Raw genomic sequence first — 14,206 nt, 5'->3', positions numbered from 1 at the left:
AAAAAAAACTCATTTAGTACCACAGCCTTCTCCATATCTGTTGTAACGAGTTCTCCTTTCTCATTCACCAAAGGAGGTACAATCTCTTTGGCCTGCCTGTTCTAGCCCTTAGAATCCCTTCTTGTTGTTTTTAACATCCCTTGCCAAATTCAGTTTTACCTGTGCCTTGGCTTTCCTAATGTCTTCTCTGCAAGTCCTGACAGCATCCCTGTTTTCTCCCCAGGTGATGTGCCCTTGTTTCCACAGCTGGTACAATCTCTTACAGCAGGTCCTTGCCAAGCCATGTGGGCTTCCTGCCTCCCCTGCCTGCTTTCTTTTTCTGAGGGACGGAGAGCTCTTATGCTCTCAGAAAGGCATCCTTAAAGAGCAGCCAGCTTTTTTCCACTCCTTTGTCTCTAAGGACAGCTTCCCGGGAGATCTCCTCCAACAATTCCTTAAACAGACTGAAGTTCAGTCTCCCAAAGTTCAGGGTCCTGACCTCAATCTTTGCTAGGCCCGTGTTCATCAGGATTGCAAACTCAACCAGGGTGTGATTGCTGCAGCCTAGGCTGCCTCCGATCTTAACACCTTTAATGATGTCTGGCAACACTTCACCTCTGCTCAGTCTATCCAATACTTGAACCCGAAAGTATATAGTTTAGAAATTAGTAATTAATTAAATGATGAATTAAAATATACTTAATGAATGAAAAACATATTTATGAGCTGGTACCACCTTGGTTCTATGACTAACCTGGGCTTCTTTAAGCTGAAAAAGTTCTATTGTGATGATTCCTCATTCATATGCATAGAGGCACAACAAATTAAAAGTAGTTGACAAATACCTAGCTGTCAAGTGTGGTGTGCTGAAAGTATGGGGCAGATCAGGTTCTTTGTAAGAGTAGCAGTACTGCCCCTTCCCAAGCCTTTTTAGGTAATTTAATTCTGTCTTCATAAATCTGTGTCAGTTAGCTATGGCATTCTTGCTGCTTGTCCTGAGCAGCTTAGCATCAGTTCATGCAGCTTCACACTGACTCTTGCTGGGGTCCGGTCTTACTGACCCTTACGGTATAGAAAATACTTTGGGATATTCAGAAATGAAAGACAATAAGAGCTAGTACGTGCAACTTAATTTCATCTTTGTTATTCTGCATTTCTACTATGAGAAAACAAAACTAAGGTATGTCTTCACACGGTAACATTTTTATTAAACAATAGGAATACAGGCATTCTAAAGAAATGTGACTCATCCCCTTGATTTCTTTTAAATGATATAGCTGTTCTGTGTTTGCAAAATAGAAAAATCAGCATACAATCTTTTTTTTAATATTCAAAAAGTTTGATTATTTGGGTTGAGTGTGTGTTTATGCTGATTATTACTTTGATTACTTTCTTATCTTTCAGCATTAAAATCTTGTGCTATTGTAGCTGTATCAGCAGTGTTAACAAGATGTGGATTCATGTTTCCATTTTGTTGTCTCTGTCTCATGTTACGGTGTCATAAATGGTGTTCTGGTTTGGCTATGCAGTATTCCACACCAGAAAGACACTAAAACTGTTTCTTTCCTGTTACATCTCTAGTTGCTAGGAAGGTATCAAAGAAATGGCACTACCTCTCTCGAGCTGGCTTTACGATTTTGTTTTACCTTGTGTTCTGTCACCACTGTGGAGGTCATTCAGATCACTTACAGTAGGCATCTCTACTTCCATGCAAATAAATGGGGACATCTTGTTTCAAGTGTGGGTCATAGGCTGCACACAGAGGTGAAAAAGAGTTGAAGTGAGTGAATAGATAAACAGGCTGCCTCTTGGTTGCTCCTGGAATGGAGATATGTCTCCTTGCACGAGTCATTTATCCCTGTAGTACTCATGTTTTCCCCAGCACCACAGAATAGGTGCATCAAAATCAGAGTAAATGCTTTGCGTAGTCCTTTAAAGGATGCTTGAAACTTTTATTTTTTTTTCCCCCACTAGAATTAGCACTCTTGGTTTGTGGAAAAATTATTGAAGGTAACCAGGAGTGCCTTCAGCTATCTACGGGTTTTTTTTCTTATTCAGGTGGTGTGGCAGGTAAGCTCTCTTGCCTCGATAGGGAATATGGTTAATACAGTCCTCCAGAAAGTTTTTGCAAATACGTCCTTCATATCCCTTGTTATAAAATTAATAAGTATAAGCACTGAACATCCTTCTAAGTTCATGTTTAAATCCTAAAGGGTCACATTAGATTGGAGTATTAGACTAGCTAGAAAGCTTAGAAATTAATGTATCAAAAAGGATTTGCTACATTAGAACACTTGTGAACATGTTCTCTTTATTAATTAAGTGTTGTTAATGGTGCTTGGAGTAGTTCACCTCATGCTCAAATTTAAATAGTTTAAATATGCTTGTAAACTGTATCTCCAGTTATTAGACATGTCAGAGAAGCGATGGAAAAAAATAATGGTGTGTACATGGAGAGCACCATGAGCTGAGGCACTGAGAGAGTTAAGTCTGACACCAGGCTCAGCTGTTCAGTAGAACAGCACCAATATCTGCACAGATAACCAGAAAGCCATAAAGAAACCGTGGTGTCTTTTCCAGTAGTGGGATTGTCTGGGAACATAACATCCTTCTGGCCACCAAAGTGAAAATGCACTGCTACTTTTTATCTCAACAGGGTAAAGATGCCCACAAATAGCAGTATGATCTTTTAACTCCGAGTGAAGACCAGGTTATGAATTCAAATCCTTGCCTCCACTTGCAAATGCATGCATACATTTGGCTGCAGACAGTGCTGTCTGTATGTATACAGTCATGGATTATTGCAACAGTACAAGTCAATTAGCATTTGTGCCACTCCATCGTCCTTCGAAATAATTCTGTGAATACTCTAGGAAATATTGTCAAAAGGACAGTGCTGGGAACTACAGGATGCAAAGGGTAAGTCTGGCAAAACGACCACCTTTACCAGAGGTTTCCAAGCACTTTTGTGTTTACAGATGCCCGAACTTCTTTACATATCCTTAGTGTCTCTTGGGAAATACAAAGGATAACAATCAACCTGTGCTTATTACAAACAACAAAAAGAGATGGAAATTCTCCCAGGTGGCATTCCTCATCTGAGCTCTCAACTGGTATCTGAAAGGACAGAAATTCTACCAGGATAGGTAGAGCTGAGTTTCCTATTTACAACATATTTTATAGTCCTGAGTTTGCTTTTAAAAGCAACGATACACAGCAGTCTTCTGCTTTGATCTGGGATGTAAGAATCAGACTAAGAAAAGATAAATCTCCAGTCCTTCTTAGGTAGTTGCATCTCAGTAAAAACTATTCTGTGAGATAACAAAAGACTGCAGGTAGTTGTTCTCTTACCACTGCATGAGGTTTGCTAAATCATGGCTTGAACCAATGATTGCACACCTGGTGAAGGGACACAGCTAGCCTTGGGATCACAGGTGAAAGCAATTCATGTCAAATTACCTTCTGCCCCTCCCCAAGCTTCATTTAAGGACTGGCTGCCATAAGAGAAGGGTTTCTAGTTGGAGCTCCCTTCTTTTGAAGTATTTGGGGAGCCATTATCCTTGGGATGGGTAAGCAAATCTTTCTTTAACAAGTCTGTGGCAATCACTTTTTTGGGGGGAGGTATTTTAGAACTGATTTGCTGTTGCCTTTCTCTACAACTGCCAAAATGTGTTTCGATGCTTTCTATTTTCATCTCTCCCATAAACTCAAAATGAATGTCTTAAGAAATAGTTTGGTTTTTTATCCTTTTTTAAAATTGCTAGTTGTTCTTGTCTACGTGTATCTTTTTTGCTTGTTCAGATTTCTTTTTTGTCTTTCTTTTGGTCTCCTTCTGGAACTGATGAGGTGTGCATGAGAGAATGTTTTAAATTTTCAATATGATTTGCAAGTTGAAAAAAACATTTGGTTAATTTCTGTTTCAAAACCTTGTTTGTTTGTTTTGAAGTTTTTCTCTGAGGAAAGCATGAGAGATTATTAAAAATATACTGCTTTATATCTTGTTTGCTGCAGGTTTTTAGCCTTTTTCTCCACTGAAGAGAGGTGCAAAGGCTGTTTATAAATGTAAGTAAAATGAAGTGCCTTTTTTATCTTCAGTTTTTGAAATACAACAGGAGATCATCAGTCTAAAGAAAACTTACGGGACGGATGTTAATTCTTTCCCACTCCGTTTACTCTGATTTCTTTTCCTTGCTTTTTCAGTGGTTTTCACTGAAAACTGTTTATGTTACATTGCCCATTACTAGGAGGTGAAATTAATGTAAAAATGAAGTATTAACCAGAGAAGGCTAAGGAGAAGCGAGGACAACACAGGAAGAAAGAAGAAAAAATAATAGAGGAAAAAAGCCAAGCATAAAATAGTTTTGTTACTATTTGACGTGTTTTAGAAAGAATTTGCGAGCGGGGGAGAGGGACATAGGATAAAACTAAACTTATGCTGAATCAAAAAAAAAATGAAAGTATTTTTTTGCTAACTAGACACTGACTAATCTAAAAGTTAAAACTTTTTCCAGTAGGTAGCTACATAGTGGCCATAAGGTGTTGGTCAGCCCTATGCCTGTGGTGCCCAGTTTCCCCCAGCAAGTATCAGAAGTCAGTGTTAGGTTGGTTTCAAACTGGGGAGCCCAACTGTTGAATTAATTCAGCTAATGGCTGTTTATACTGCAGTTGTATCAGCCTGTGGCTGAAAGGCTTTTGGGCTGTCTCTGAGGGCCAGGCTCCATGCCCTGCCACCTGCTGCAGGCTGCCTCAGCTGTGCCTCCCTCCTGATCAGGCCTCTTTGCAGGCCACCTGCTCCTCTCCTCCTCCTGCAAGCTCAGGCAGCTCCAGGTGGAAAGAATTAAGCTGGCAGCAACAAAAATTACCTAGAGGTTTCAAAATGAGGCCTTTGGAGAGGGGCTGGCAGGATCAGGCTGGGGTCAGACAACAGTAGGTAGAAGGTTAAATGTTGGGTGGAGGATGGTCTTACTCTGATTCATTTGGTTTTCCTTATCTTACTGTTTGTTCATTTGCTTTTCACAACCAGAGGCAACTCATCCAATCCCTGCCTCATCTTCATTTGTTTTAGCTCTTTTTCGCTTGAACAGATTTCTCTCCTTTGCTGTGTGGATTCCTATGTGTCAGTGATCTGATGAGGACCCTGTTTTAACTCTTGTTGTCCTGCAAACTGAGGGTGGTTATAATGAAGCATGTCCTTGTGAGCTGCCTTAGATTTGGACCTGCTCTCTGACTCACTAGTTTGAGTCTTCTAAGTTCAAGTATGCGGTGAGGTTGGCATTTTTGAGGTTTTAGGTGTTTGTTCCAACGGTTTTTCCATGCAAATATATTTTTTTTTGAAGGCTTGTAACTGTATTGAATTTGAGTGAGCTTTTGAAGAAAAGCACATGATGAACTGCAACTGTGCTGGAAGGCAAGCGGATGGCCCTCTACAAAATTGCTACCTTCCATCTAACAAAAGGACTCTGTACAGGATCTTGGGAGTTACAGACCTGTGAGCCCTACTGTTATTCCTGGCATATAACGGTGGAGCACCATCTATTATAAAAACAAGAAGGAATGACATCACTGAGCACCAGGTTGCAGGTTTTAGTGTAAGTAAACATGATTTTGTGGAAAACAATGAAGCTCTTCCTTAAGTGTTTCTGGTGCTCCTGAACTTGGGGAAGAGGTGTTAGAGACATTGTAGTTGCTGTGGCAGCATAAAGAATCCAAACCAACAAACAAAAACGGCTAAGAAAAATAGTGAGTACAAAAGACAGGTGACTTCTTAGTCACTATGCAGGCTCTGATGCGCTCACATGTTCATTTATGTGTGCAGCTCTGGTTTCTCATGTCACTAAGGAGGCAGTGGGATTAGAGAACATACAGAGAAGGTGAATCAATGTTTTTGAGGATGGAGCAGCAGTGTTGTGAAGGGAGATCTATTAAAAAAAAAATGGCTGAAATTATTTTGAAGAGAAGACTTGAGAATCTGAGGGGAGATGCAGTCGAGGTTCATAAAATTAAATTGTGATGGTCTAGATAATCTCACTAGCATACGAAAGTTTAGAAAAGAATTAGACTTATTCATGGAGAAAATGTTATTTGAACATCATTTCATGAACTAGTTGAGAAGGTAACCTCTGAAATCTCAAAACCAACTGGATGCTGGAGCAGTACAAGGGAGTCATGTCTCTTTTATTTCCTTTCTTTTAACTGTTTTTGCTTTTATTCTCTCTGCTTGCTTTTTCTTTTTCCTTCTCCACACCTATTCAGCTTTTACCCTTCAGTATTCTAGTTGTTTAGCATTATTTCCAAAATACTTATTATCACAACTCAATTCAGTTTCATTTAGGACCAGACTGTGATCATCACTGAATCTGAATACCCTGTAGCTTTATGAAGGCTAGGGGATAAAGCACAACTCTGAATGACTGAAGGTATTGTAATCTGGACCTTGATGTTTGAACTATTATTAAAGAAAAATTCAGAGTAATTAGTTTATAATTTAAGTTGTAACTTGTGTGAGAAACTTAATGGACTGAAAAGGGGTAAAACAGAAGGAATGACTGCTTTAGAGGACTAATTGTTCCCAACCTTCACCTTTTGATTCATCGATCAGCTTGCTACTTTTGCAATTTAAATATGTGAGATTTCTTTGAAGTAATATGTGCTAGGAAATATATGCCTGAACTGCCTGCCCAGGTACACATCCTGGTGAAGTGAAGTAGCCTAGGGCTTTCAGAAACTACAGTTTTTTTTGGACTGGAGTACTACAATTTAGCTTCTTGAGCCTTTTTTTTTTTTCAGAGTATGTATTCTTTTATTTGATTCACTCCCCAAAAGCACTCTGGTTTTGCACAAGCTGGGATGTAATTCACTGACTATGGAAAGTCTTGAGTTGCTTGATACACAGAGCTCAGAACAGAAGTGGCTGGTCTGTACCTTCTGAGCTGCGTGTGGCTAACTGTTGAAGTACAACTCCGTGTGCTGGTTGGTGTGGGGGAAGTGGCATCTTTTAAAGAGAACATCATACTTTTGTGCCAGGAAAGCATACGTTTTATTCTACTAAACTGAGCAAAAGTCTTCTCTTGGGCCTCGTCTTTTCTGGATGGTTCTATCTTCTCAGAAATACATCATCATCAGAGTGCTTTGTCCCAGTGATCTATTACACTAATACATCTGTTGCTTTAATGATATATTAGTGTCATACCTTATCAGAGTGATGCATACCAATGATCTATTACTCAAAAGGTGGTGCCGTTCAGGAGTGAAAGAAATCATGGACATATTCAGTATAATTAGAGATAACAGAAACATACATTACACTGGAAGCTGTTCTCATGGAACCAAGAACACCAGTATTATGCTAGTCTCTTCAGTGCCATTTTCTAGTGCCATTGTACTGATTTGCAATGCTGAGGTTGTTTTATCTCTTTTAAACCTTTTAAATATACTAAGAGCAACTACCATTAACCTTGGGTCACTGTGAAGCATGCTGTATCCAGCTACATTATTTTTACTATATAGTAGTGCAGTACTTACTTATCCGTAACCATATGAAACTAAGTAACATTAACCTCCAGCTAGTCTGAAGAACATATCATATCTCATTATAATAATCTGGGCTTCATCCTTTGCTTGACTTCAATTGTTGTCCATTCTCAAATGTTCTCAGTTACATGACAGTTGAACTTCAGCCTGTCATTAACTGTAGGCCTCTTTAATCTTAACCTTAATTTTTGTTGCTGTTAGTTTTTTTCCATTATTTTAATCACTGAATCACGTGAAGTCAGTCTGGTTGATACTGTTTTATGTAGTATGCTAATTAAATGTTTTCAAAATGCTATCCAGAGAAAGAGGCTTTTTTTTTTTTAATTTTCATTGTAAAGAAGGCTGGAAGTCTGTATTGATTACATAAACTCAGAGCTTTCTCTCCTCTGCCTTCACTTTGTCACTAATTGGGTCCAAGCTAAAGAGACATTCCTGAGACAGAATCAGAACCGCATTTTGTCTTGTGGTAGTTTAATTGAGGTATGCAGTATTGATTTGTTTTTTTCTCTTTTAAATACTTTGCAGCCATCTGTGAAGAGCGTTGCTTAGCAGGACACTAAGGCTTCCAATTGTTTTTAGGAGTTTGCAGCACAGGAGGTCTCTAGGTACATTAAAATTCTTTTGCCAAATAATCCAATATGAAAGTATTAGCAACTTAAGCGTTGATGCAATGAGGGAGGAAAGGAAGAGCAAAGTATTTATGTGTAAATATTGTTTTTTGTTTCCTTCTTACATTGTCTTCTGTTATATTCAGCTTCATTATTAGCAACAGGTATCATTTTGATCTGTTGAATGGGTTGTTAAAACAGCTGTCAATGATGTATTCAGTCGTGTGGTTGGAAGAATCCACAAAAATTTTGTCGTGATGCAGTATCATGAACGCAGAACATCCTTCTCTTCATATTCATGCTACTCCATGGGTACCGTGCTGATTTGTCACCTTCCAATTGGGAAGCTGCTAGCCCAGATCCTTCTCTCACCTCTACTAGGGCAGAAAGCTTTCACTGTGGGAGGGAGTCCAATGGAAGAAGAAAACTTGCTGTCATTGGAGAGTGAGACTGAGTAGAATAGCTTGCGTAGGTGCTCTGGAACTGCTAAAGCAGTTGGTGGTTTAACAGGTTGTAGTATAGAATGATGTCTGTGACTGCAGGAATGTGGCAGCCACAAAATGTGCAGTGCACCATTTCAGGAGCAGCAAGTGGTGAGGGCTTTTCAGCTGGAAGGCTTATCACAGCCAAACTAAGTTTTGGCTCTTAGAGTGCCAGGGTCTGGGAGGCTGCTATGGTCAATCTGCCTCCTGCCTGATATCTTCCTGTCAAACAGTTGTTATTTAAGCAGCAATCCCACCAGTATTCAGGGAGTTCATGACTGGGGATATGCCACCTGCTCGTAAGTGGAGCAGCCTGCTAGTAAAGCAATGCCGGAAGCTTCAGTCAGTGATAATGGGGTGCTTCAGCAAGAAATAGTCACAGATTTATTTTGAATAACAAACTTGTGAATTATCTAAATAAATGTTGAGAAAGAGTGGTGTCATCTCTTTCCAGCCTGAAAAACCCTAATCCTCAATGGGATGAATGTTTTACCTGGAATTGTAATTGCTTGAGTCACTGTACCTAGGATGTTTGCAGCCTCTTTTTATCTGAAAAAGCAGGTTATTTCCCTGAACGTTTACTAGGATTCTTGAGTCCTGAAAATCTATTGGATCTGGCAGCTGAAGTTTCTGTGCTGTTGGCCTGCTGGCTGCAGTGGGTATAGTCTTTTCCTGATAGAAGTCTGATTTACCACAGAAGCCTTCCAAATTGTTATTAACAAACAGGGGAACTGTTAATTCAGATATGCTGCAGGTGAACAAAGATCTTTGTGTAACCTGCCTTGTGTATAGAGCAATCGGAGATGGATTCAGTATGGAAAGTCTGACTGGTGGGTGGGCTTCTGATTCTGTTATTAAGTACTGTATATGCCTGACAGAGCTTATGGCGTATGTTATCAACTTGTATGATATTTTGAGTCTCAACAGTCTAGTAAGGTGAGGGGATGTGTTAGTGTTTCCTTAAGAGATGGGTATCTGTGTAGAGAGAGAGTTTAGTGAAATGCTTAATAATCTACAGCAGTCAGGGGACTGCAGGCAAAGTGTGTGGTCTCATCAGCTTGGTTTTAATGGCCTTTTAGTCGTAGACAGCTCTGTGCCCTTGTTTTCTGCTTTAGAGGTACAGTTTGTGGGGTCTCTGGAAATCCATCTGAGTGATTGGTGACCTTGGGTTTTTGTTTTTCCTCAGTTAATTTTAGCAACATTTCTTATTCAGTCTTGTTCACTTTTGTGCTACGCAAATGCTTTTGCTATTGTGGTGCAGAAAAGGAAGAATGATAGGCAAGGTGGGTGGTAATTGCTTTAGTTGGTTCAAGCTGTACTGTCAGTGAATGTTGAACCTTGCCACGTTAGTAGGCTGTGTCAGAGTACATGTGGTAGCTTAGGACACAGCATTCCTTTTAGATAATGATGAAATGATAATGATTGTTTAAAACAAACAAACAAACAAAAAACAGTTGGTCTTTTACCCTAAGCTAGATTTAGCCACCTGCAAATACGGTGTTTTAGAATAAACTCTAACTTGGTACCCTCCACGGCCCATGAAGAGAACAAAGCTTCTCCAGTGGAATTAATTCTTACTTACAGGCTGGGGGATGTTTGCCAACTAGTAGTGTTTAACTCTCTTTTAACAGCAGATAACTTATAAATCTGCATTATTTTAATTAATGACTTCATCCCTCTCAAGCTGAAGACTAGCAGAATTTGCAGTTACTGTCTACTACTATTAATACTTTCCAAGGCAGCATCATCTTTCATTGATTTCATAAAGCTTTAAAACAAAACCTTATGCTACCTGCATGTCTGAAACTGTCAATAACTAAGTGGACAGATAAAGTGGAATTGGTTTGAAAGAGGAGAAGAGGTAGCACACAACCTGTGATAACTTACCTGTGTTCCTCAGGTAGATGCTACATACCACAATAACCAACAAGAGCTTTGCATATCAACTCATGTTTGTGGGTTTGTTTTTTGTTTTTTTTTTTAATAGAAAAGAAGCCCCTTGTACCACCTTTGTAAGGTTGTAGATCAGAACTGAAATGGTAAGGGGTGGCAGTGCATTGGAAATGGGTCAGCAAACATTTAATGGAAAGCAGGTGCAGCTAGCTGTGTCCTAACACCTGGACTGCAAAGTGTAATGGCAAAGGTGAACATATAGTATTAATTCCTTTGACTGTTAAAGGAAAAAAACTTACTGGTGACAAGATGGAAAGAGCAGTCACAAGCAGTAAAGTGACTCAAGCCTTGGAACACTTTTTTGGTGTATGAGAGCTGGAATCATTAGTCTTTGTGAGCAAAACCCTGCCTTTGTGCAGATCAGTGAGGATTTTAATGTTGAATTGGGACCAGGATTTCATTGTAATTACTTGGTTATGGCCAATGTGTGACAGTTATGCTGCTGCTTAGTGCCAAACTGTTTGTTTCTGGATTTTTTTTTTCTTGTTGCTTTAGTTGCCAATCATGGAACTGATATATTCCTTCCCCTGACTTCTCAGGTGTGGAAGTAGGGCTCAAATCCCTGTGCTACTTGCTTTCAAAATGTGTAACTTAAAAAGCAGAGTTTAGTTGATGAGGATGGAAAGATCATCTGAGTAAATGAATGGCATGTTCTGGATTACTTTCCTTTTCAGTTCCTCAAGTACTTCTTGTTGACTGAAGTGCATTAAATAACTGCGTAAAATATTTGTGGACTAACTCTCAGGTACAGCAGCAAAAACTCCTATTTAAAAAGGAAAAGAGGGACTTAGAGTAGAAAAGAGTATTTCGTTAAAATGTTGGTGCTACCTCAGTACTAATATAGGCATTTTCAATTCATATTGATGTGATAGGTATATCTGTTAATGAGTTTATATCTGCTTCATGAGTTTGGTGGGGGTTTTCTTGTTTTTTGCATAATAGCTCTCTTCAGCTTCAAATCTTGCTGAACTCCGGAGAGCGATGATAGTGGAAGTGTATGAACCTAGAAAACGAGTTCACAGGACTTACGGCTCCACCAGGACAATTGAAAACAGCTGTTAAAACTTGAGGTCATGCTTAGGAAGTCTGAGGCAAAACTGTTGTCAGTTTGGGAGGGAGCAATCACTGTTTAGGGATGGTGTGTAGGCGGATGTTGATCTGCCGAAGTCAGACTTCTGCAGCAGTGCTGACTTTGTTTAGGGCAATTGGCTGTTTAACTTAGTCCTACTTCTGCTTTCCTTCAGAAGGAAACTCTGATGCTGAGAGGCTGGTGACTAGCTTGGAGAGCTTCCCCAAAGTGAAGATGGGCTCTGAGAGAGCCTGACAGAAAAAGTAACTGAAGACTAAAAACGGGATCTTGTTACTTTAACTCCCTAGCATTTATTCTAAATTTTACAGGATTTTTCCTTTGAACACTGACAAAAGGTTATTTCTTTTCTAAGGGAATTAAAATGAACTATTAAAGGTAGAAGGAGGGGAATAAGTCTACGGTGAGTTACCCTCCACTTCTATCTTCCTACATGATGTTCTTAGGATTAGTCTTGAACGGTTTTTCCAAATTAGAAACCTTAACGTTGTCTAAGTCTAAAACTGTAATAAGGAAAAGAAAAACCAACCAAACTAACCCCACCTCTTGACTGCTGTTTAGCTTTGACATCATCAAATTTTAGCTTTCACTGGTATAAGCATTTCAGGTTTAGGCTGAAAATTAACCATAGTACATCTTGACCAATAAATGTAGTTGTCCTTATCTCATCAAGAACATTTCCTGGATGGCAGCATTGGTAAACATTCTCCAACCTTATGTGGGAATGCACTAAGAGAATTGGACTGCTCAGAGAACTTGCTAGTAACTACTGCTTTCTTTCATGAAGGGAGAAGGAGGGAAAAGAAGAGCTAATGACACCATCTTTCATGCTGCAGACCACTGGCAGCGAACTCCAGGATACAGATGAGCTAAGTTAAACTTCCTTCTTGAAGGAAATGATTCCAACCTACAACTTCCACTTAACTTATAAGGTATGTCAATATTACCTGATAATTGCCTGTGTAGGACTGGGAAACTTGTAGAGGAAAATGCGTAAATGATTCATAAGCTTGAAAACTATTTCCTACTAGCTCCAGGCTAGGAGAGCTGTGGATTGGCCATAGATCTGGTTCTAAGGGACTTAGTCGTGAGCTATCTAGGACCTCAATAGCCTAACACAATTCTGGATTCCACTGTAGAGATAAGAATACAAAAACCCAACATTTTAAAAACATTTTACGCACCTTTTTTCCTGTGTTTGTGCATTTTGAATAAGGCCTTTTCTCCTACTTACATGTGTTTATGTAAGCAAGCTATGCATGTGTGTATGCTATGACATAGCAGTAACAAAATGAAGGAGAAGATGAAGACCTGAGGAAATCACTCCCCATTTTAAGTGGTAAACATAGCAGTTTTCTGGATGCTCAGTAAATGGTCATCAGAAGGAGCATAAAAACAGTAGAACTGAAAAGGTTAGTAGATGCAATGGAAGACTTGGATCTTGAATCCAGGGTGAGCTGGCATCTTTAGAGTGACTCCTTTATTTTCAGTGTGTCTTGCAATTGAGAACTTCAAAAGCCCACTGGTTTAGGATTGTACTGAGTATTGTAGGCTGCTGAGTTACAGCAGCCTAATGAGGTGGCTAACTGTGTGCTATTCTCATCTCCGGCACATTTGAAGTGAAACAAAGGTATTTTAGTCTAACACATTGCACTTGCTGTTTTAATAGTCTCAGAGAGTGCCGGGAGCAGTTAGGAAAGTTCTGCTGATGAGCACTGATTTCTGAAACCACTATAATTTATCGTACAGGATTATCTATACCTCCATTTGTGTCTAATTCTTTCTCTGATGCTGTTGTGGAGAGTGAGTCATTGCAGCAGTTTCTCTCTGCTTTGTGTGAGGTTGAGTGAAGTTCGTATGTCTAGAGGCAGTAACTTTTGGCTCACAAGTTCTCACAATGTGGACATATTGTTGCACTGTTATTTTTAATACTGCTACTCGTGTTGTAGTTAATAGGAGAAACTTTGCTGTGAACGAGAGCATCTTTAGGCACGTAGTAAGGCACAGCATGAGCCATGCACACAGCTCGCCAACCTGCTTGTGCTGTTTTTAAGATGGTACTGAGGACTTAAACTATTTCTGTGCTACTTCTTGAATTAATTTACTCAAGGCTGACACTGCTACAGTTTCTACAGCATGGCAGCTAAAGGCGTGTCCAAAACCGTGTTCCACTCATCTCTGTGTTTTCTGTGATTGTTATTCCTGCTCCTGAAATTCAATATAGCATACACGTTTCTCGTTGGGGTTGGGTGGTTTATTCTTTATGGCACACCTTTCACATAAAGGAAACGGAGCATTTCCTTCCAATGGATCATGGCTTCATCAAAGCCGCATTAAGAACCCACTAAAGATTAAAAAAAAAAGCACAGGAAGCTGAAGCGAGGGCCGGAGTCGTCCCCGTAGTTCTAATACCGCCGTAGAGCGGGGCATAACCCACTTTACTAAAGCCGCTCCCTATCGTGCGTACTAACGAGACGACAAACGGCCCGCTTCACTTGGGGCTCGTGCTTCCCACTCCGAATTCCGTTCTGGCGGCGCACGGCGCCGCTTCTCCCCTACGGCAGCCG

The 14,206-nt window shown here is 39.8% G+C and overlaps 1 long non-coding RNA gene across 2 annotated transcripts in view; it reads left to right on the top strand.

Annotated features, from left to right (window-relative positions):
* The first annotated feature begins 3,487 nt into the window (after nt 1–3,487).
* LOC109367165 overlaps nt 3,488–14,206 on the top strand; it is a 51,189-nt gene continuing 40,470 nt past the window's right edge. For both annotated transcript variants that reach the window (XR_004159474.1, XR_002113980.1), the window contains exons 1-3: nt 3,488–3,548; nt 3,991–4,041; nt 12,427–12,571. This is a non-coding gene — a long non-coding RNA (uncharacterized LOC109367165). The remainder of the gene's footprint in view (nt 3,549–3,990; nt 4,042–12,426; nt 12,572–14,206) is intronic.

The sequence above is a fragment of the Meleagris gallopavo genome, chromosome 4 (assembly GCF_000146605.3).
Source record: "Meleagris gallopavo isolate NT-WF06-2002-E0010 breed Aviagen turkey brand Nicholas breeding stock chromosome 4, Turkey_5.1, whole genome shotgun sequence".
NCBI classification, from domain to species: domain Eukaryota; kingdom Metazoa; phylum Chordata; class Aves; order Galliformes; family Phasianidae; genus Meleagris; species Meleagris gallopavo.
The sequence above is the reverse complement of the archived record's forward strand: the minus strand, read 5'-3'. Positions and strand labels throughout refer to the sequence as shown.